Here is a 21,891-nt window from a genome sequence, read left to right as displayed (position 1 = left end):
CGAGTCTGGTCCACTCGATTAGTAGGCCATCTGGGAATTTTTGAGCAATAAAATTCACAATAATCATGCTCGTTAAGGAGCTACTGAAGTAAGCTTCGTGCTTAGCACTGATTGGAAGACCCGGGGGATTCACCATGGAAAACTTACTACACCACGTAAGTGCAAGGGAGGGGGGTTTTTTTTTAAGTTACATAAGCGTAGAAGTTAGGGGCAGTAAGTTAGGGGCAAGCCCTCAATAATTTAACTCCCAAGATTAAAAATAAGGGAGGGGGTATCATATTTGGGGGGGGGGAGTGAAAAAAGGAAAAATAAGAGGAACTTTTTGTGTTTCAAAATCATGGATTCCCAAAAGAGTCTGCCCTTGAACTTGTGAGTGAATAGCTACAAAGATGCATGCAAGAACTAACCCTTCTTTGATGGTACATCTAATTATCAACAGAAGTGGTTCCTTAGTATGTTTCTTGTCACTCTTTGACTATTTTTACTCAATTAGATCATGTGAGACCTAAATTTTATATGTAAGATAGGGGTATGATATTTTCTTAATTGATTGTCATATAAGCGTAGAAAGGGGGGTAATATTCCCTAATATGAGTCGTATATAGGGGTTTTATCAAAGTTATCCACTCGCAGGTGGCGTCCTATTTTGTATATAGAGTGAATCCCTCGGGTTGGAAGATATGTATATCAAATGTGATGTCCTTTCGGAGGCATTCTCGATGAGCTTTCACTTAAGTTCGAAGAATGCCAAACAAGGAACTGGGAAGGCAGTGCATCAAAGCCTTGACTGATGTGCTTGTTAAATGAGGTGCCTTTATGAAAGTACATTAAATTTATAATGTGTTCCCAATGATGTTCAAGGCGACACTTTTCTCAATGTGCATGCCAAGTGTGGTGTATTATGAGGCGGGACTACCAAGAGCCATTAATGAGGGAGAAACGGCACTCGCTTTGGGCAATAGAGAGCGTGGCCGACCTCGAGCATGAAGCAACTTTTTCTCAGGGACCCATAGCATCCCTAATGAGCCCCAATCTTGTCAGGTTTCATGCACCTCCACCCGGCCTTGCCAAATCACCAAATTCGTTCCCATGCCACGTCAATGACGGCGGTGCTATTGCGGGGGGGGGGGGGGGGGTGTAATTTTAAGGGAGAAGGGATTTGCATGAAAGGAGGAGGGAATTAGCACATGAGGGAGGGTATTCGAAAGAAGATGAGGAAGGAGAAGCAAGGACTCTAAGCACGGATCTTTCTCTCTCGCTTTCGACCTCAAGCTATTTTCTCTCTCTCACTCTTGCATCTAAGCAAGGAAGGAGTGGAGGAGCAATCAGGGGAGACTCTCTCCCTTGTTCTCGAAGCTAAACATGAGGTTATCTCTCCCTTGTTCTCGAAGCTAAGCAGGGAAATTTCTCTCTTGATCTCGACCTTGGCTAAGGTATGCAAGAGAGTTGAAGAAGCTAGTGGAAGGGAACTTGGTCGAAGCAAGTTGAAGGGAGATCCGTAATCAAGGGTTCAAGAAGCTCGGACAAAGTTAAGCAGGGTTGAAACTCGAAACCCAACACATAAAAAATTTTGATCACCAATGACAAGTTATGTTTGGTTTATCCGTTTTGATGAATCACGGAGCCGTTAACGGCCCGGGGAACTAAAGGGAGCTTAAACTCCTAAACCATCACTTGAAATAATAAACAGGTGTTGTTAATGGCACTACATCAATAATTGTGTGTCAATTTGGTCAGTGTTATTAGTTTTCAAGCAATTTTTGTGGGTCGTTAGCATTACCAAAAGTAAGTCATAATGCGATGCAGAAACTCTCTCAATCTCCCCCATACATTAGCCCAGCGTGCTGACCTGGCTCACGTTTCAAACCCATATCCCCGACCTCTTTTGTGAACACGTCGTGAAACCAAGCCGGGGTAGAAGGTAAAGATGGAGATGCCAAAACAATTGAAGCAGTTTATGGACAATTTCAATTTCAATAGATTTGACAAAAATCTAGCAATTGCAGAGCTACCAAAAATGTTGGAATTAGTTCAAGGATGTCTGCAGGAAGCAAAAGCCATGTAGATAAAAAAGCAGATTGATGATGCAGTAGAGATGGCCCTTGATGTTGTATGGGAGCAGTATCGTGTCTTTAAAGGATATGATCCAGAAGGTTTTATTGCATGTTATGAAGGTGAGATGAAGAGCCAAAATGTTTCAAAAAGTTTGATAATTACAGCTTTTGAAGAGCTTGTAAACTCAGACTTGAAAAAGTAGGTTTAAGGACTAGCAAAAGCATATCCCACATGGTGGGACTATTTTACAGAAGAACGTATTTGAGAAAGCTCAAGGATTCTAGATCTAGAAATAAAGGAGATTATTGAAAGAAGACAAGTTATTTTCACTACAGGTGAAGGGGATCACATGCAGATCCTTATTTACGATCAATTTTGGGAGCATATTTTTGCAAGGAGCAAAGCCAAACCAAATACATAATTGGAAGTAGCAAATTCACTTTCAAAGGAGCATATTTTGAGCAACATAGAAAAGGTAAACTATGAATTCAATACTGAAATAGAACTATATGAATTTTTTTCAAAGATTGCTTACATGATGCTACCTCCAATAATGGTCCCAGTGAAGACATAGAGTGGACAACAAGTGGTTCACAAGCTCTTCACCTTGACATGGGTTATTCTGAAGGAGTTTATGAAGCAGATGAGCCTCTACAGGATACTAATGAAAGTATCAGCACTATAGCCGAGCACGACAACATGTTTGTTGCAGATCATTGCATAAAGAAAGCTATTATATACACATTAGTTGATGAAGTGACCGCGAGATTGTGGACCCAGCACAGGATGAGCTTGAGCATGCCAATGAGCTTATGATTGCTACTAACAATATGTTTGCAGATGCTGTTATCATAGAAGAAGATTCCATAATCAATGATTTGTTGACTAGAACTAAAGAAGATGATCATAACAGTATAGAAGGGCTTTGTGATGCGTGTACCTCTTCAGAGGGGGTGCCAAATGAGCCTTAACAGTGCTATGATGGATCGCTAAGTAACATGGATGTAGATGAGGAAGTAGAGGATGATATTGATGAGTATGAAGATTTTCTAGATCATGGTGATTGTGATCAGATTCTTGACAGGGATATATCTATGCTTATACATGGGCTGCATGAAGAGATAACTCCTACAGTTTTGATGAATGTTAATATTTTGAAGAGGTATTATTCCGAGGATGCTATGGATGAAAACTTACAAGCTAAAGCTGTTTTCCGTTATCAAGCTGAAATTCTAGCAGGTACAAATTCCTTTGATGATATAAGTCTAGAGAATCCCAAGGTTTTTTGAAATGGCTATGAAGCTAGAGGGGGTGATGATGCTAAATCATCCTTGATAGTGCAAAAAGTGCACATGGTTTTTCATTTCCTTGGACAATCTGCAAAATGTGGTTGGATTTGTATGTTATTCCTAATGATTTTTATGTCAATGATGTCCCCACTGCCAGTAAAAGGGCGTGAGAATTCTTTAATGCTTTTTGGTAAGGAGCTTAAGATGCCAAAAGTATACGGGATGTGGGTGTTGCATTATGCTTCAAGAGAAGCTCTAGTATATTGCAGAGTCCATCAATGCTATGTGATATCAATGGTGTTTGATCCATAAGATTCTAAGAATATGCATAAGCAGATTCAATATGGATGGATACTGTTAAATATGCATAGTAATTCTGTGCTATTTGAACCAGGGGTAGCATATTTGCACCAAAAATTATTGATGTTGATTGATACAGGAAATGTATGCTCATGTGGATATTATGATGTTCCAGTGTGTGGAAAATTCTTTATTATTCCATTTGTTCGTGGGAACTGCTGAAGTGCAAGTTGCAAATTCAAAGGATATCAGTCATTCCTTGTAGCAGTTTGCATGGTATAAGGTTTTCTTTTCTAGATTTATGCTAAGTGGGAAGAGTTTTTGGTTATGCAATCAATAAGCTTACATGGCTAGCTTCCAGTTGACTTCTTTGGACAATTGATGAAGTTCTTCACATCTTTGAGTTAACCTGCTCTACCAGAACTTGAAGTAAAGGACTTGATGACCATTCCGTGTGCAGATAGACTAAGGCATACTTGAGCTTGTCAGAGTTCCCTAAAGTGAGCTTGATGGTCAAGCTGTGTGCATCATTAACTGGAGCACTTCAGTCTGACGGGGTTCACTAAACAGGTTTTCCATAATTGAATGATTTGGAGATACAGCCCGGTTTTGTACTAGTGGGGTCTGCTTGATTAGTATGCCATCTGGGAATTTTTGAGCAATAAAATTCACAATAATAATTTTAATTTAGGAGCTATTGAAAGTAAACGCCTTGCATAGCACTGATTGGCCGATATGTATACCGAATGTGGTGTGCTTTTGGAGGCACAAAAAGTCCTCGATAAGCTTTGAATGACGTACACGGCTAACGTGTCGGGGATTTTTCCTTGGTTTTGCCTAAACACCCGATGTTGGGTATCGAAGAGGCGTGGTATCTAAACTCGTATGGTTGGTGTTGATACCCTACCACCTATTGGTGCTTGGGATCCTTGCAGAGCTTGGGTTCATGGAGGTAGGTGAAGCGGCCTCAACTTATGTTTGGCTCAGGTAGGTTGGAGGTGTTCTGTCTCGCTCCTGGCGAAGTGAAATTCTCTTTGTCCGTAGTAGAGCGGAAGTGGATGGGTGGACCGGTCGATTCCTACACAGGGTCTGATGATTTGCTAGTTATTTTGTCATAAACTCTTTTTTTGATGTTATGGTATACCCAAAAAATTTTATTGCATTATTACATGGTTGCCTATTCCATTTAGATGGGCATTTAAATATTCTCTGTTGTCATCTTCTCATGTCTCTGTGCACTCTATTTCACCCTCCACTATATTCTCTCTCTCTCTCTCTTCCAGCAACGCATTGTACATATATATTCACCCTCCACAATGTTATATGTTTTCTTGAGTACGCTTTTATTCATAACACCCATCAGGGGTAGCACTAATCGCTAGGTACATCTGGATGCAGTCTGGCTCATGGCCTAAACTCCACGCTTGGTCGGGCGTTGAGAACTCCTCCCATATGCAAATGCTTTTGCAACTCTGATGTGTATTGAAAATTGTATAAAAGTGTAAATTGTATATTTTGTGCATAGACCCCTGGGGAGGGGTATAGGCTCTCACCTGGTATCAGAGCCAATGCTTAAGGTTATGGGGATAGCCTAAAGCCTGATACTAGCCGGGTTAGTTATGCATCATGCACGCATTCATGCATGCTGTTTGAGAAAAGATACTATATTCATGATGCATCTATAAGTGACGTTGATTGGTGGTACTTTTTTGACTTATCTTCTTGAGTGGAAGTTCTTGGTTTGAATTATGGTTGAAGTGTCTAAACAACGGTGTCGTAATTTCCTTGAATGTTTGTTTTGTAGTAACAAATGGCTCTCAAAGTGACGTCTTAATGCTTTAGCCAAGGGAATGAGTTTCTGGTCATAGTGTTCAATAATATGGCAACACGGTTGTCCAAGGATGAGCGGGAACTCTTTTACTTAGAAATCGGGACCAAAGTCTTTGGCATACCAGGAAGCACAACTTGTTGGAAGAGTGTTTACTGTAGTTATCTTACCTATCACCAAGAACCCTTCCGTCAATTCTTCATCTATATTGACGATAGTCCAAGAGATTGGTTTGCCAATCTCAAGCTACTGAGGCGGTTGGGGGCGGCAACAAGAGAGGCGACCTCTAAACACCCCTCAAGGCTCCCGTGCTGCTCAATTGGGGCTGGGACAACCACAAGCACAGAAACAACAACAACAAACCCACAGCCAAACAAGTGAAAGGGCACCACCTAGTTATGGTATGCAAACTAGGACGCAAGAGAGATTTTGGCACAACCAAGAAGATGCACCACACAACACACACAAGCAACCTCACACCAAGACACACATAAAATGGACCAGAGAGCTAGAGCAAAGGGAAGAGAGAGAGGAAAGGATCTTACGTAATACCTTATTTGTGACTTGCAAATGGATATGGTTCGTTATGATGCTATCGTAGAACTTGTACAAAACTCACTCAATGCTTAGTGATTGCTAAACATTGCCAAAACACACACACACACACTGTCTTAGGATGTGGGAGACCTCTCACCACAATACCCTCTTACAATGGACACAAGATTTCCAATGAAAAACACACAAAAACACTTTCTAAAATCAAGATCAACCGATAAAAACTCAAAATACACAAATCACCTTGAATTCTCCAAACCGTATTGCACAAATGGAAGGACGAAGATTTGAACGTCGAATCATGCCTTTGATGCACCAAACCTCAACTTATTGATGATGAAGGAGCATATACAATAGTGGTTTTGAGATTTGTGGAACTCACGCTCTCTCACTTGCAATGTGTAGCTTGAAAACTTCTCTCACACCAAGAGTGAAGCTCACAATTGGTTGCTACACCTAAGTCTCTCCTCACGCATAGAGTGTTGGGGTGCTATGTGAGATATTGGAGGTTGTTTTACAAGAAGGAGAGGGGCCTATTTATAGGTTGGAGACCCCTCATAAAGATTATTGGAAATCCTAATTTACAAGCTAACAAATCAGGATTATGATTTTTTTGAATATCAAAACATTGTGGGCCTTCTTTGTCTGCTTGAGTCATGGGTGTGGGCTCAAAAGAGAGCATTATTGATGGTAGATAAGGTGAAAGTAAGTAAGGAGAGAGAGAGAGAGAGAGAGAGAGAGAGAGAGAGAGAGAGAGATAGAGAGAGAGAGAGAGTTACTATACACATGTCTTGAGGTGAGGTGTCTTTTATGGTTAGGTCAATGGCTATTTTGTGTTAGTATGTTAGTGGTTAGTGTTAGTAATCACTAGAAAGTTATATTTACAATGGGTAGAATGGGGTGGATGGTTGAAGTAAGATGGTTGAATTAAGTGAGGAAATCCTTGTGATGGTGAAGCTTGAAGAAGGACTTACTTGTGTAGGTTCTCAAAATGAGTATCGATCTTTTTTTTTTTTTTTTCTTCTCTTCTTTACGCCACCACCGCCAAGGTTGATTATCGCGATGAAAATGATAATTTAGTTGATGAGATCTCTTGATTTGCAGAGTTTAAGCATGGTTTACATGTTGAATTTCATGTATATAGAGAAGGGGTAAGATGGAATTGTACTTTGGAGATAATAGAGAGAGGCATAGAGATGGTGTATGTACATGTGGAGCTCATATGAGAGCTATGGGAGTAAGAGGAGAGGTTAATGGTGAAGAAGGTGAGGTAAACCATTGAAGGTGCAGGTTTGAGTGAGGGATTGAGAGGAATGTTTGTGTGTGTGTGTGTGTGTGTGTGTGTGTGTGTGTGTGTGTGTGTGTGTGTGTGTGTGTGTGTGTGTGTGGAAGTGTGGAAAGAGGTGAGAGAAGACTATGGGCTACTTGTGAGAAAAGTGGGCAGACTGGGGTCCACTCAAAAAATCATAGCTCATCGGTGGTTACTCCAAAAATCACCAAAAGTTTTGAGGTGATTATTCAGCTCTTGTTACACATTTTCTCTTTTGACCACCGCTTCAAATTCAGAGTGGAGATGGATATTAAAAATCCCACCAAAAGACCTGTTTTTTCTTCACAAAACGTCTTCAGTGGCCCCCCTTGAATTTGCATATGGCTCCAAAGGAGAGCCCCTCCTTGCATGAGAGCATGACATAATTTATTCCTAAGGGTTTGAAAATGTGCATGGTTGTGGATTATGCACAAATATAATACATGGATATGATGAAAAAAGACAGGCTAGTATATATAAACAATTTATGGAATCTAGAATAGTGTGGGCTATAAATATATAAAAAATAAATATATGAAAATATAGGGAATCAAATGAGGAGGGCCCTCATTTGTTTTTTTGATGTATATTTATTTACAAGAGGTAAGAAATAATACCTGTAAGAAATAGGAATTTAGTGAAAGGCAATGACTGATGGTGGAAAGTATTTTTGAGGTTTTTTCTTAGGAGTGGATTCACATCAAAAATAAGAGAACCTTGTGTGAAGATATTTTTATAAGGAATAAAGAGCATGCAAAATGGTAAGAAAATTGTGGTAATGGTGAGTCAATGTACATAGCATACATAGGCAAATAACACACACCTAAGTAGAAATATTTAAATAAATACCAAAATAATTATGAAAATTCCTTATATTTAGGCCTATATACAATGAAATATTTACACACAAATGGGCCATAATATATTTTATTTTATTTATTTTTTTCGCTCAACTAGCTTAGTGACTAGCTAATTGAGGGTTTTTAGACGATATGGGAAAAGCCCCCTAACTCACGCACGCCTATGTACAATGAAAAGGTAAAAATAGCCACAGTGTTTAGGTGATTTTGGTAGGGTGCAGGTAACTCACTATGGCAATTACGGAGAGCCCGAAAACGGCTATCACTACTTCAACTCGTAATATGGTTAGGCCTAGAAGACATGTTCTACTACTTGACAATATGCTTGCCAAAGTCGCCAAGACGTTTGAAGCTCTTGCAATTGTCATAGGAAAAGAGAAGCTAGAAGATAACTACATACCACGTTGTCGCGTGGGAGGTCTGAGAGAATACCCTCTTATGAGAGTTAAAAGAATATTTAGAGAATTAGCTCCAAGACACCCACAATATTGTAATGAAATCATAAAAGTCAAATTTTGATGAATAAAAGAAGTGTAGACTCAATTTTGGTTCACATGTGTACTAAGTTTTCTCTCTCTCATTGTCTTGTTTTAGATGGATCTTATTAATTGTCTAGATGAGCTCCCGAGTGACATTGCACAAAAAGTCTTTTTTAGTTATGCGGTTGGATTCAGTCTCCCTTGGGGAATTGAAGTGATTTGAGGTTAAAAGGGGACTAGATATCACCTTGTACCCAACAGGCATGGGAGTTATAGGTTGAAGCTCAGCCTGAACATTGAACACAAGTGCCTGAAATGTTTATGACCAACCAACATATTTGGGTGAAGGAAAAATCCAATAAGGCGATGTTAAAGTGCAAGGATATGTTCTTTACTGTAACCTATGCTTTATTTTGGACATACCGAGCCGTGAACGCGTCCTTAGTAAGAAGGGCCTTATGCTAAATCAAAGATACGGCTTTTGTGAGAAGGTCATAATCAGAGTATGGAAGAATTCAAATGGCGGTAACCAATTCTATTATGTACCCGAGGAATAGTTCAATAGAGTCTATGGACCTATCCTCAATTACAACCCTCACAATGTCCCCATTACCTTTGATGACTATGAGAAACCAAGGTGCATTGGTGACTTTGCCCAAGCACAACCAATGGCAGTGACCTCGAGTAGATACTTTTATAGAAATGATGTAAATGAACGACATGGTCATGTAACTGCTTTACTGGATTATCACCCAAGGATGTATCACGGGGAGAAGAATGGTACGAAAAGAAAGACATGACTTTTAGTGCACAAGTTGAAGTTTTAAACTCGAGATGTGAACAAATATAGGGGTAGAACTTCAGTTATATGAACCAAGAATTGGTTCATTGTACCCTTTCCTATTTATGTATCTCCCTAGAAACACTATGTACCTTTTTGGTCTTCTGCGATTATAAAAGTTTGGTTTTGATATAATTTATATTGTTTTCAAGTTATAATAATTGAGTTTGAATCTTGGTTTTATCATTCTAACTAGCTTGAGTGATGGGGTGTGTGTGTAGATGACTCACATCTTGCCTCGAGGGATATGGGCGGATATACTTTCTCTCCTTATGGTGGAGAAGCATTTCCAAACTACAGCGGAAGTGCAAAGACTTGTCACTACCACACATAACAAGGAAGAGAAGAAAAGGTTGACGTCTACGGATTTCATTGTACCAAATACCTTTCGAGCTTGGTATCATTATGTTGCAGGGAACCCCGAGTTTAGACCCCCTGAGCATAAACCCTTGGCTGTTGGAAGTATCGAGTGGATACAATCTAAGTTGGGAACGGAGATTGTAGTCACTAATCAAATACTATACATAAATGCTTATTAACTTACCCTAAGACCGACAAAGGAAACGTGGATGGCCAGAAACATACTTCCTTTAGTAATGGCTACGGGATGCTTTGACATTGTTATGTTTAATGTATGGGGACGACAATGCGAAAACAATGACCAACATTCCTTTATCCCAGTACCTTGGAAGTTATTCTTTGACTTATTTGGAAAGTCACTAATCTACAATCCTTGCAATGTAAAAATTTTATACAATGCCTATAGCAGACCTCAGTGACTTGCAGATTGTGCAAATATACACAGCTCAGTGGGATGGGACACATCAGATGTGTTTTCAAAATAATCTGCTTTCTTCGATGACTACTTCAGTTACAAGAAGGCAATTATCCATACCAAAATGGGAGTACCTGTAACCAACAAATCTCTTACTCGGGAATGGTATGACTCACATGCCAACAAAGAGATGTTCTAGCCAAAGATCATAAAGGATTATTGGAATCAACCATCAGACATACTTAAGGAAAGGGACAACTATACTCCATTGGTGGAAGGATGTCACAATTGATATTACCGAGTGCATTATGTTAGAGTCATTAGGATTTATTAGAAACTTGCAAGACACTTTGTAGACTTTTTGAAGACCCAAAGTTTTGTGATATAGAAATTGGATTAATTTATTCATTATTCTTTCTTCTACTTTCTTCTCATCTTTAAGTGTCTATTCTATTTGTTTTAAGGATTTCGAGCAGAATAGAATATTTTACTAAGTGTAACCTTGGTTGATATGGTGCAATAAGATACCATGCCTCCTGGAGGAAATGTGGTTGTTGCTGCTAACGCAAATGCGCATATTGTTCCTCAACACACCATCATTGATAGAGACATCGATGCTATGCTTTTGCAAGTCTCAACCTGGAAATTTTAGCGGGAAAGTCAAAGATGTAGGCATAGTTCTTGAAGATTGGATTGAATGCATGGATGACTACTTTGACTTAGCCCATCCATCACAGCAGTAAAGAAAGCTATCATGGTCAAACTAGAGAAAATAGCCAAGCGTTGGTGGAGAGACCATTGCACAAAAAAAAATGTTGATCCTAATGTTTTAACTTGGGATTATCTTAAGACCCAGCTTTTAAAAAAAATCAAAACAAGGTCTATCATTCAAACTGTATGAATGAGTTTCTTGACTGTACTCAAGGAACCAAAGATCGGGAATCATACTATGAACATTTATTAACCCTTGTCAAGTATGCTCCAGCAGGGATGACTCAAGAGGTCAAGGTAGCTCAATTCATGACAGGGTTACATAATCCTATGAGGACTAGACTCTAGAGTCTTCGTCTTATCAATTTTGCAAATGTCTTTGATGCAGACAAACCCATTGAATAGAGTTATCTACTATTGGAAAGAGGAAACCAAAACCTATCCCTGTTTGTGAAATCAAAAGACCTCGTCCTGAGGAGGAACAAAGATCTGGGAATCCACAACAAAGAAGAGAGAACTTATTACGTATGAAAGCCAGATAGGATCATTTGTGCTACACTTGTCTTGATCTTGGTCATCAATCCAACAATTCAAGCTTCACAGGATTGGTGAACAATTATGAACATAGAAACTTCAATCCAAATCGAAATTTTTAAAAGTTTAGACCCAGATCATCGGCAGCTTGGAGGAACTTCAATCAGCAAAACTTTAACCAAAACCATAGACAACCTCAAAACCAAGGGAATTTCAGTCCAGACAATCCACCTTTTGTTCAAAATGGACCGCATTTCAACAATAACAACAACAAGAATGTTAATCATCAACTTCATTCAGGAGGAGGAGGAAATCAAAGAACTCAAGGAAGACCTCAAGTTAACAGAGCTCAAGGGACTAGAGCTAACGAAAATCAGGCAAACGTGTAAGTTTATGCTGCAATTGAACATCAAGGAGTGAATGAATAATTGTCAGTAATTCAAACCCCAGGAAAGCATCAAGGTAACCATTTTACCTTATTGATTGATTCAGGGAGTACACATATTTAATATCTCCTAAGTGCATCAGAAACCCCATTTGGCCTGAACACCCTGATATAAACCTTGCAGTAGAATTAGCTACGTGTATGAGGGTTAGATCTTCTACGTCAGTGGGTAACTTGAATTTTGTTTTGGATGGTCATAATACTTCTACAAACTTCAGAGTCTTACCCATAGGAATCTATGATGGAATTCTAGGAATGGATTGGCTTAAAGCCAATGATGCTCACATATATTGTAAAGATTCTTCATTGACTTTCAAAAATGATCAAAACTCCAGGGTTATAGTTACTGAGAAACGAGGGAAGTCTAAGCTCACACTAGTGAGCTTTACCAAACTTATGAAGAGTCATAGGAAGAATGAGAGGATTTACGTAGTAAAGCCTAACCCTAAGGAGAAAAAGATAGATTCACCCGAACCAGAATGGATAACAAAATTTGATGATGTATTTCCCAAAAAACTTTTGCAGCTACCACCCAAGCGTGATGTTGATCATACAATAGAGCTTACTCCAGGAGCTCAACCAATTGCTCGTAGACCTTACAAAATGTCGGTACCTAAATCTGCCAAACTTAAGGAGAAATTAACTCAACTCCTTAAACAAGGCTTTATTCGACCCAGCGTTTCTCCATGGAGTACTCATGTTCTCTTTAATTGGAAGGATGGTACTCTACGTCTTTGTATTGATTAGCATGGATTGAACCAGGTAACAGTCAAGAATAAGTATGCAATACCAAGGATTGATAAACTGCTTGACCGATTACATGGATCTTCTATCTTCACAAAGATTGATCTTAAGTTAGGGTATTACCAAATCCAAATCAAGGAGGAGGACATACCAAAGACATGATTTAATATTTTTTTTGGACATTATGAATTTAGAGTTATGCCTTGGACTTACTAATGCTCCTGCAACTTTTAATCGTTTCATGAACGACATATTTCAAGAACATCTTGACGATTTTGTTCTTGTCTTCTTTGATGATATCATGGTTTACTCAAGAAACAGAGAAGAACACAAACAACATGTATGGTGAATACTTGAACTTATCCGTCAAAATCAGCTTTATGCCAAACGTAGCAAATGCACCTTCTTCACTGACAAGGTGGAATATTTGGGATTTATTGTATCCAAGGATGGTGTTTCTACTGATCCAAGTAAGATTGAAGTTTTCATAGCTTGGCCTACACCGAAATCAATACAAGAAGTACGTGGATTTCTTGGTTTGACAGGATGGTATCATATATTTATTGAGGGTTATGCTAAGATTGCATCTCCATTAACTAATACGCTTAAGAAGGCTAAAGTGTCTATTTGGAATGTGTGTGCTCAAGCTAATTTTGAAAAACTCAAAGAAGCCTTGGTGAATGGACCCATACTACAGCTTCCAAAATTCTCAAAGACATTCACTGTGCTCATTGATGCAAGTGGACAAGCAATTGGTGGCATTCTGTCTCAAGAAGGAAAACCAGTAGCTTATGAATCTCGTAAGTTAGGTATACATGAGTTAAGTTATCCTAAACATGACTTGGAATTATTGGCCCTTGTGAATGCTCTTAAAGTATGGCGACATTATCTTCTTGGAAGGAGATTTGAACTACATACCGACCATAAAAGCCTAAAGTGGATCTACACCCAGCATGATCTTAATATGTGGCAACGAAGATGGATGGAGTTGCTATGCAAATATGATTTTGAAATTGAATATAAACATGGAAAGGAAAATCTTGTGGCTGATGCTTTAAGTCGTAAGATTATTGTAGCGGCTGTCACAACCTCTACTACTTCTTTAATTGACCTTATTTGAGAAGGTATGACTCAAGACCTCATTACTTAATAATACAATACTTGATGAACTTGAACAATTGCACAAAGAAGCAAGAAAGGCAATCAAAGGCTTTCACGTTGAAGGAGATGACCTTTACTTTGATAATCGTCTTTGTATATTCCAAATCAAGGTGGAATCAAACTTCAGATATTACAGGAAGCTCATGATATACCTATAGCAAGACATCCAGGATACATTAAGACTTACTCTACTGTAAGAAAGAGTTTCTTTTGGCCAAGACTAAAGCGTAATGTGTTGAACTATTTTACAAGATGTTTAACATGCCAGCATATTAAAGCTGAATGAATTTGATACCCCAGTAAGCTTCAACTTATTGATGCTCCACAAATGAAATGGGAATGCATATCCATGGATTTTATTACAGTATTTCCTACATCTCTGGGATATGACTCTCTTTTTGTTGTTGATATGCTTACAAAAATGACCCATTTATTTCCAGTCAAGACAAAATTTATGACTAAGGATATAGCTCAAGTCTTCATGAAAGGTGTTTTCATGTATCACGATTTACCTCGGATAATTTTTTATCGTGATGCGAAGTTCACCTCAAATTTTTGGAAAGCCTTATTCTCAGCTACAGGAACCTAGTTAGCCTTTAGTACTGCTTATCATCCTCAACCTGATGGGTAGACAGAAAGAATCTTGTTGTATGTATAAACAGAGTAAATGGACTAGATATTTGTACCTAGCTGAAATTGTGTATAATTCATCATTCCAACACTCAATTGGAATGTCTCCTTTTCAAGCATTGTACAAACAAGAGTGTCTTACTCCACTCAAATGGACATACCCTCTCATACGAGTTCAATCATCCAAAGAAATGCTGGATGAAATGCAGCTACAAACCGATCTTATACGATAGGATATTAAGACTGCTTAAGATAGACAGAAAAGTTATGCTGATCCAAAACGATCTGTCAGACTTTTTGTAAAGGGCGATATGATATTTTTGAGAGTGAAACCCAAACGTAGTTCTTTATCAATGGGTAAGTGTAAGAAGCTAAGTACCAGATATTGTGGACCTTTTGTAATCATAGAGCGGATTAATGATCAAGCTTACCACCACACATAAAGGTACATGATGTTTTTTATGTCAGCTTGCTCAAGAAGTATGTACCTTCTCCGCAACATCTTCTTGATGATTCTTTATTATCTACATCTACTGGCGGAACTTTTGAAGTATATCCCGAAGTAATACTTCAGAGAAAAACCAAGCCTCTGTGTAATCGGACCATTATTGAACACCTTGTTAAATGGTCAACTTAATCTCAAGAAGATGCCACTTGGGAATGTGATGATGTAATGAGACTAAATTATCAAGATTTCATGTCGAGGTGAGGACACCTCGAATTTTTCAAGTGTGGGAGGATGTAAGATCCTCAACTTTAGGGTCTCTTCTAAAAATAAAAAAATAGCTTTCAGTATCTATTTTGTCAAATTTTGACTTAAGATGCTCGATCGACAGTATTGGAAGGTTCTAAAGTAAAAAGCAAGGTCATTTCCATGTTCCAGTAGGTTAGACAGACTTTTGGTTTAATTTTGAAAAAATCTGCTATTTTTAGCTTTTTCATGCTTTTTATGCTTTTATGTGCTTTTTTGCAAAAAGCAAGGTCGGATCCTTAATCTACGTATTCCAAGGAAGCTATGGTTCAATTTTGTAAAACTCTGCTTTTTGAGTGCTTTTCACTCTATTTTTAGCTTTTCATGAATTTTAGTGCTTTTTAGTGAAAAGCGAGTCCGCTTTCTTATTCTAGTGAACGAGGGGAACCCGTGGTTAATTTTAGTCTCCGTCAGATTTAAAAATGATCACTCGGAGCAGAAACGGGACGAGAGGAGATTTTTACGGGAATTATTTTAAAGAAAAGCGATACCGTAAATATACCATGGCAATAGGGAAAAGCTACGGTTTCCATTAGTTGGCCACATACTGCTCAGATGGCCAATCTTGCTAATAAAATTGAATGGTAAGTGGGAGATTTGACCACCAAAAGCTGTGCCATGCTTTTAGACAAGACTGGAGTTTTTTCCCAAAAGCAGGAGGCTGTTCCAGGCTGAAACCTAGAACTACCTGTAGCTTGGGCATCACTCTCACCAGCTGCCTACTACTGCAACGCTATACGTATCTATTATACGGAGTGGTGTAAGCTCTTCATGACCATCTCCATAAGCTCTTCTCTTGAGAAGGAGAAGAAGAACAAGAAGAAGAAGAAGGATATTATCTCTCTACTTGCTTATTATCTTCTCTCTCGTTTCACAGTGTTCGCGCTCTCCGAAAGCTTTTGTGGCGGATACCTCTATGTAGCTCTCATCACCGCTCTCTTGCGGCAAAGCAAGAAGCCCTTTGACAGCCCCTAATTGATTCTAAAGCACGGTGAGAATCTCTAAACTCCATAGCCATCATCTCTCTCTCTCTCTCTCTCTCTCTCTCTCTCTCTCTCTCTCTCTCTCTCTCTCTCTCTCTCTCTCTCTCTCTCTCTCTCTCTCTCTCTCTCTCTCTCTCTTTGTTTTTCGGAGTAGTCACCCTCTAGGTGATTTTTCTTCGCATACGAGTGCATGTGTGGATCAATCGAGTATGTACGGAGTTTCCCCATGATTATTTCATCATGTTTAACACACTGATTTATGCACATGATGCGTTTAATATGGTCACGTGCGTGCATAAAAAACTCTTTTCGTTTCACGTCATAGAGGCAGTAGGAACATTGTTTTGGTCATAAATCACAAACCGTTATGAATCATCCCCAACCCTTTATGCCAGAGATAAAACACATCATTTAGAACATTTTCTCTCTTAGGTGTCATGTGAAAAATACACATGAGCTAAGAGATAGGTCAAAAACAGCTTGCTGCCCACTGCACAATTAGAATTTTTGACTCCAGGCTCCTTGGAGAACCACTATATAGATTCACCGAATGGGAAAATCCACTTAACCAATTAAAAATCTTGGTGAAACTTGATGATAAATGAATTTAGGTCTCCGTTATCACCTCGGGAATGCGAGTTATTAATTGCTCGATAACCGATTTTACCTAGACACGCCACTAGGGGTGCTACCAACGGAAGGTACCATATGACGTCTTTAGTTAACTGAGCTATTTTTATATGTTTTATGGTTTGTTTTACTGAGTTGATTTCAACTATTAAATGGCCATAAATGTCTGTGAGAGTATATGGTTAAACATCCCGAACCGCATAGGCAGATATGATTAAAGCGGCTTTCTTTTGGGATTATGGTTTGTTGTGTTTCCATGTCCTTGGAAATAAACCACAAAGGTTTGCCAATTCTTTGGGCATAAACTTTGGTTATACAATCACGTAGTTTTGACGCTTCCTCCGCTTCCATGACACATTCTTGAGTACCATATGGGTGAAGTGATGTGATAGAGTCATGGTCTATATTATGGAGCTGAGCTTGATGCATTGGTTTGAGGCCAAATACTTTCAATTGCATGTTTTGCATGCTCCTGAAAATGCCAAAACGTTGTTTTTTGCATATGTGTGAAGTTATGGTTTATGGTTAACCTTAAGGTCGGAGCTCTTTTGCATCATGTTTATGGTGATGGAATGTTATCATATGATGTATGGGAACTCATGGATTGATGTGGATGCCTCAAGTGCATGGTTTTGATTGCTTTCCACCTTCCTAGGTCAAAACTAGCTCTATGTGCTAGGGAGGTGAAGTGCAAATGTAATGCATCAACTTTGCATGGTTGCATGTTGTCAAAATTGGATTTTTATATCTAACTAGTTGTTGGCTAGACTCTTTTCATGCATGAAAGAATCACGTCTCAAGGGTCACATGTGTGTGGACTCCAATTGATTGTAGGGGATGTGTCAAACTCCAAGTGCGGAAGTTGGTTCAGTGTGATTATGATTCATGGTTAAGGGCTGAGATTCCCTTATGGATTACGGTTGATATTCTATGGTGTAAGCCGGTGTGGCTCATGGGTTTTTTTTGGGATATGGTTATGCTGCTGAAATTTTTGCAGCCATGATATATTCTAAAGTGGTTATACAAGATTGGTCGTGCCTCACGCAAGTTGGGTGGAGTGCTCACCCATGTGATGTGATTGGATTATGGTTTATGTTTTTGGGATTGGATCATGAAGTGATTTGGATAGTTTATGGCAGACGTGTAAGGGTAGAGACCCTATACAATCTAGCTGCTTGGAAAAGATTGTTTGTGCATATGGGAAGTGCTATTGTGATTGGACTCATGTGTTATTTTTCTCATGGCAGCGTCGCTATCTATAAGACTAGGATCATCTACATCGTTTAGCCTTAGACTAAAGGGTCATTGACCTGGGGTTTTGTTGGATCGAGGGTGTTTCCTAGGTCTTCTTCTTTTTGTTAAGCTCATCTACACAATTAGTGCGTCGGGGGTTGAATGACCTAAACGGCTAACGCGTCGGGGATTTTGTGTTGGCTTTTCCTAAACACCCGGTGTTGGGCATCGAAGAGACGTGGCACCTAAACTTGTATGGTTGGTGTTGATACCCTACCACCTTTTGGTACTTGGGATCCTTTCAAAGCTCGGGTTCATAGAGGGAGTTGGTTGGGCACTGAGAACTCATGCCCTATGCAAATGCTTCCGCAACTCTGATGTATATTGAAAATTGTATAGAAGTGTAAATAGTATACTTTGTGCATAGACCCCCGAGGAGGGGTATCTCTCGCCTAGTATGAGAGACAATGCTTAAGGTTATGGGGATAGCCCAAAGAGTGATACTAGTCGGGTTAGTTATGCATCATGCACACATTCATGCATGCTGTTTGAGAAAAGATATTGTATTCATGATGCATCTATAAGTGACATTGGTTGGTGGTACTTGTTTGACTTGTCTTCTTGAGTGGAGTTGTTTCGTTTGAATTATGGTTGAATTGTTTAAACAATGGTGTCTTAATTTCCTCGAATGTTTGTTTTGTAGTAATAAATGACTCTCAGAATGACGTCTCAATCCTTTAGCCAGGGGAATGAGGTTCGGGCCATAGTGTTCAACAATATGGCGATACGCTTGTCCAGGGATGAACGGGAACTCTTCTACTTAGAAATCGGGACCAGAATCTTTGGCATACCAGGAAGCACAACTTGTTGGAAGAGTGTTGATCGTAGTTACCTTATCCGTCACCAAGAACCCTTCCGTCAATTCTTCATCTATATTGACGACAGTCCAAGAGATTGGTTTACCAACCTCAGGCTACTTCAACTCAGAATATGGTTAGGCCTAGAGGACATGTTCTACTACTTGGCAATGAGCTCCAAATGTTAAGGATTTTTGAAGTCGCCAAGAAGTTTGAACCTCTTACAGCTGTCATAGGAAAAGAGAATTTGAAAGATAACTACATACCACATTGTCACATGGGAGGTATCAGAGAATACCCTGTTATGAGATTTAAAAGAATATTTAAAGAGTTAGCTCCACAACACCCATAATATTGTAATGAAATCATAAAAGTAAACTTTGATGAATAAAATAAGCGTAGACTCACTTTTGGTTCACATGTGTACCAAGTTTTCTCTCTCTCATTGTCTTGTTTTAGATGGATCTTCTTAATTGTCTAGATGAACTCCCGAGTGACTTTGCACAAACAGTCTTTTTCAGTTATGCAGTTGGATTTAGTCTCCATTGGGGAATTGAAGTGATTCAACACATGCATAGGCACACACACACGTCAGCGCTAGCGTGTGTGTGTGTGTGTGTGTGCATGTTGTGTGGCACACACACGCACGCACGCATACACACACAGACACACACACACACGCACACACACACAACCTCACCCACCTCTCTCACACACACACACATTTCAATTAAAATTAAATAAGATAAATAAATTTAATTAATAAAATTTAAAACCTTTATAAAGAGCATTTAGAATCATTTCTCTCCTCTCTTTTCATTTCTCTCTCTCTCTCTCCTCATCTACTTTCTTATATTACACAGGTTTCTCTCTATCAAGTTCTCTTTTGCTCACTTTTCTTTTTCAATCTCTTAGCTATAATTTCTCATAAGCCATACTTATATCTATCTTCTCTAATTCTTTAGCCCAAGTATGAGAACAAGAAATCAATCCAAAAATAATGGTGCGGTGGATGAGGTTTATGCTACTATGTCGCAAGAAGTCCCTCCGCAATGCACTCAAGAGAGCGAACAATCTCAATTCTTAAGTTCTCTTGATCGGATTGTGTCCATCGTAACCGGTGTGGATGGAACAACACAATCAAGTGGAGGATTGAGTCATCATGTGGAAACGGCGACCACAACTGAAGATGTAAGAGATGAAGCGTTTGGAAATGTGGTCGACAAGCATATTTCTTTGGGTTGGGTGGATTCTCATAGAGCTCCATACGATGGCAAACTTCCACGCTTGCCTCTATGTCGACTTCTTTCAAACCCCGCTATCTGCACGCATGATGACCATGTGGTGGATTTGCAACTCTCCATTGCAAACAAAAGCTACCAACCAACCATGGCAAGATTTATTGTTAGTGAACAGTTTCCTGGGGATGATCATAAGCAATTTTCTTGTCGTGGTCACACTTCAAGAGATCTTGCAATGTCGTATGATTTGGATGAGGAGCTTCGTCTAATCCCCGAGCTTAGTCACATGGTGGAGAGGTACTTTGTGGTTTGGGATGGAAATCACAGATTGGAGGCATTGATGCGGCATTAGGAAAAGTTTGGACTCAAAAATGGGCCTTGTAAGAAATGCCAGGTCAGGTTAGAGAGAGATAATAAAAAGTCCCTAATTTCATTTTTGATATTCACTTTCAAAAAAACTCGGATATCAGATTTGGGGGGTACGTTTATTAAAACTCTTAAAAAGTGCTAAGACAATGATAACATACGACGGCTCCGAATTGAACGCCGATTATCTCAATCTTTTGGATTTTTCAAAACTAAGATTTGGCGCTCAACGAGGTGCATTGGATGTTATTATTCTCCTTAGTTTTGCGTCTCTCTTGCTTTTCGCCTGCGCGCAGTCTCTTCCCTTGATCTCTCTTCCATTTGCTCCACTCTTGCGCTCTCCTCTGTTTTGAGCTTTCTCATTCACCAAGTCGTCTTAATGTCATTATCATCTTCACACAGAACTCAGACGAGGAGTCAAAACGATGTGTATCATATGCATATCAAACTATCTTTAGTATACGAGCCCCTCCAGAAGAAGAATAAGCGAGGCATCCTTTCCAAAGCTTCAAAAGAGAACTTCAAACTTCAAGGTAAAAAAAGCATCGATCTTTGGGTGGATGGCAGGATGTATCCTGAGCATCCTATCACCAACTCAACTCCACCGTTCAGAAACATAACGTCATTGTTGAACTACGTAGGAGACGGTTATTCTGGTTTATATGGCTACACCAAGCATTTGGCGGCCAGAAGGGATATTTTTAAGCTTGAGAGAGACCTTGCACACAAAGAAAACTTTTTCTTGAAGCAAACTGTGACAGAGTGCGCTCAGCAACTGAAAGGCAAGGACGAAAGCATCACGCAGCTCACGCAGGATCTCAGAGAAAAAAATATTGTCTTGGGTCCTCGGTTAAGAGAATGACGCTTACGAGACATTGAACAGTTGAAGGTTGGTTATGGGGGTTTGAAGAAGAGGGTTAAAGCAATCAAGTAAGATTATCATTCAAGCAGGTTTAATTCATCTTTACATTTGTAGTTTTATATCTTACTTTTCATATTTACGCTTAGATCGTTGCTACATCCTCAGTCAAATATTGACAGCAACACACCAACTTCTTCAATTCCTTATGGTCTCATACTAAAACGCAAAGATGTCACCGGACTTTTGGACGATAAGCGCTACTGTAAGATTGTTGCTAAGCAACTTGACACTCTTTTGAAACAGAATCAACTCCAAACACGTGATGTTCAGTCAATTCTGGATGAAGCCGGAATATCCAACAAAGGTTATTCTACAATTTTTAGGTATGTCTGGTGTTTGAATCAATTGTCTTCACCTGTCAAATCAAATGTCTGCAATTTTTAGGTATATTG

Source organism: Adiantum capillus-veneris, chromosome 16, assembly GCF_014529385.1.
Source record: "Adiantum capillus-veneris isolate H3 chromosome 16, ASM1452938v2, whole genome shotgun sequence".
NCBI classification, from domain to species: domain Eukaryota; kingdom Viridiplantae; phylum Streptophyta; class Polypodiopsida; order Polypodiales; family Pteridaceae; genus Adiantum; species Adiantum capillus-veneris.
The sequence above is the reverse complement of the archived record's forward strand: the minus strand, read 5'-3'. Positions refer to the sequence as shown.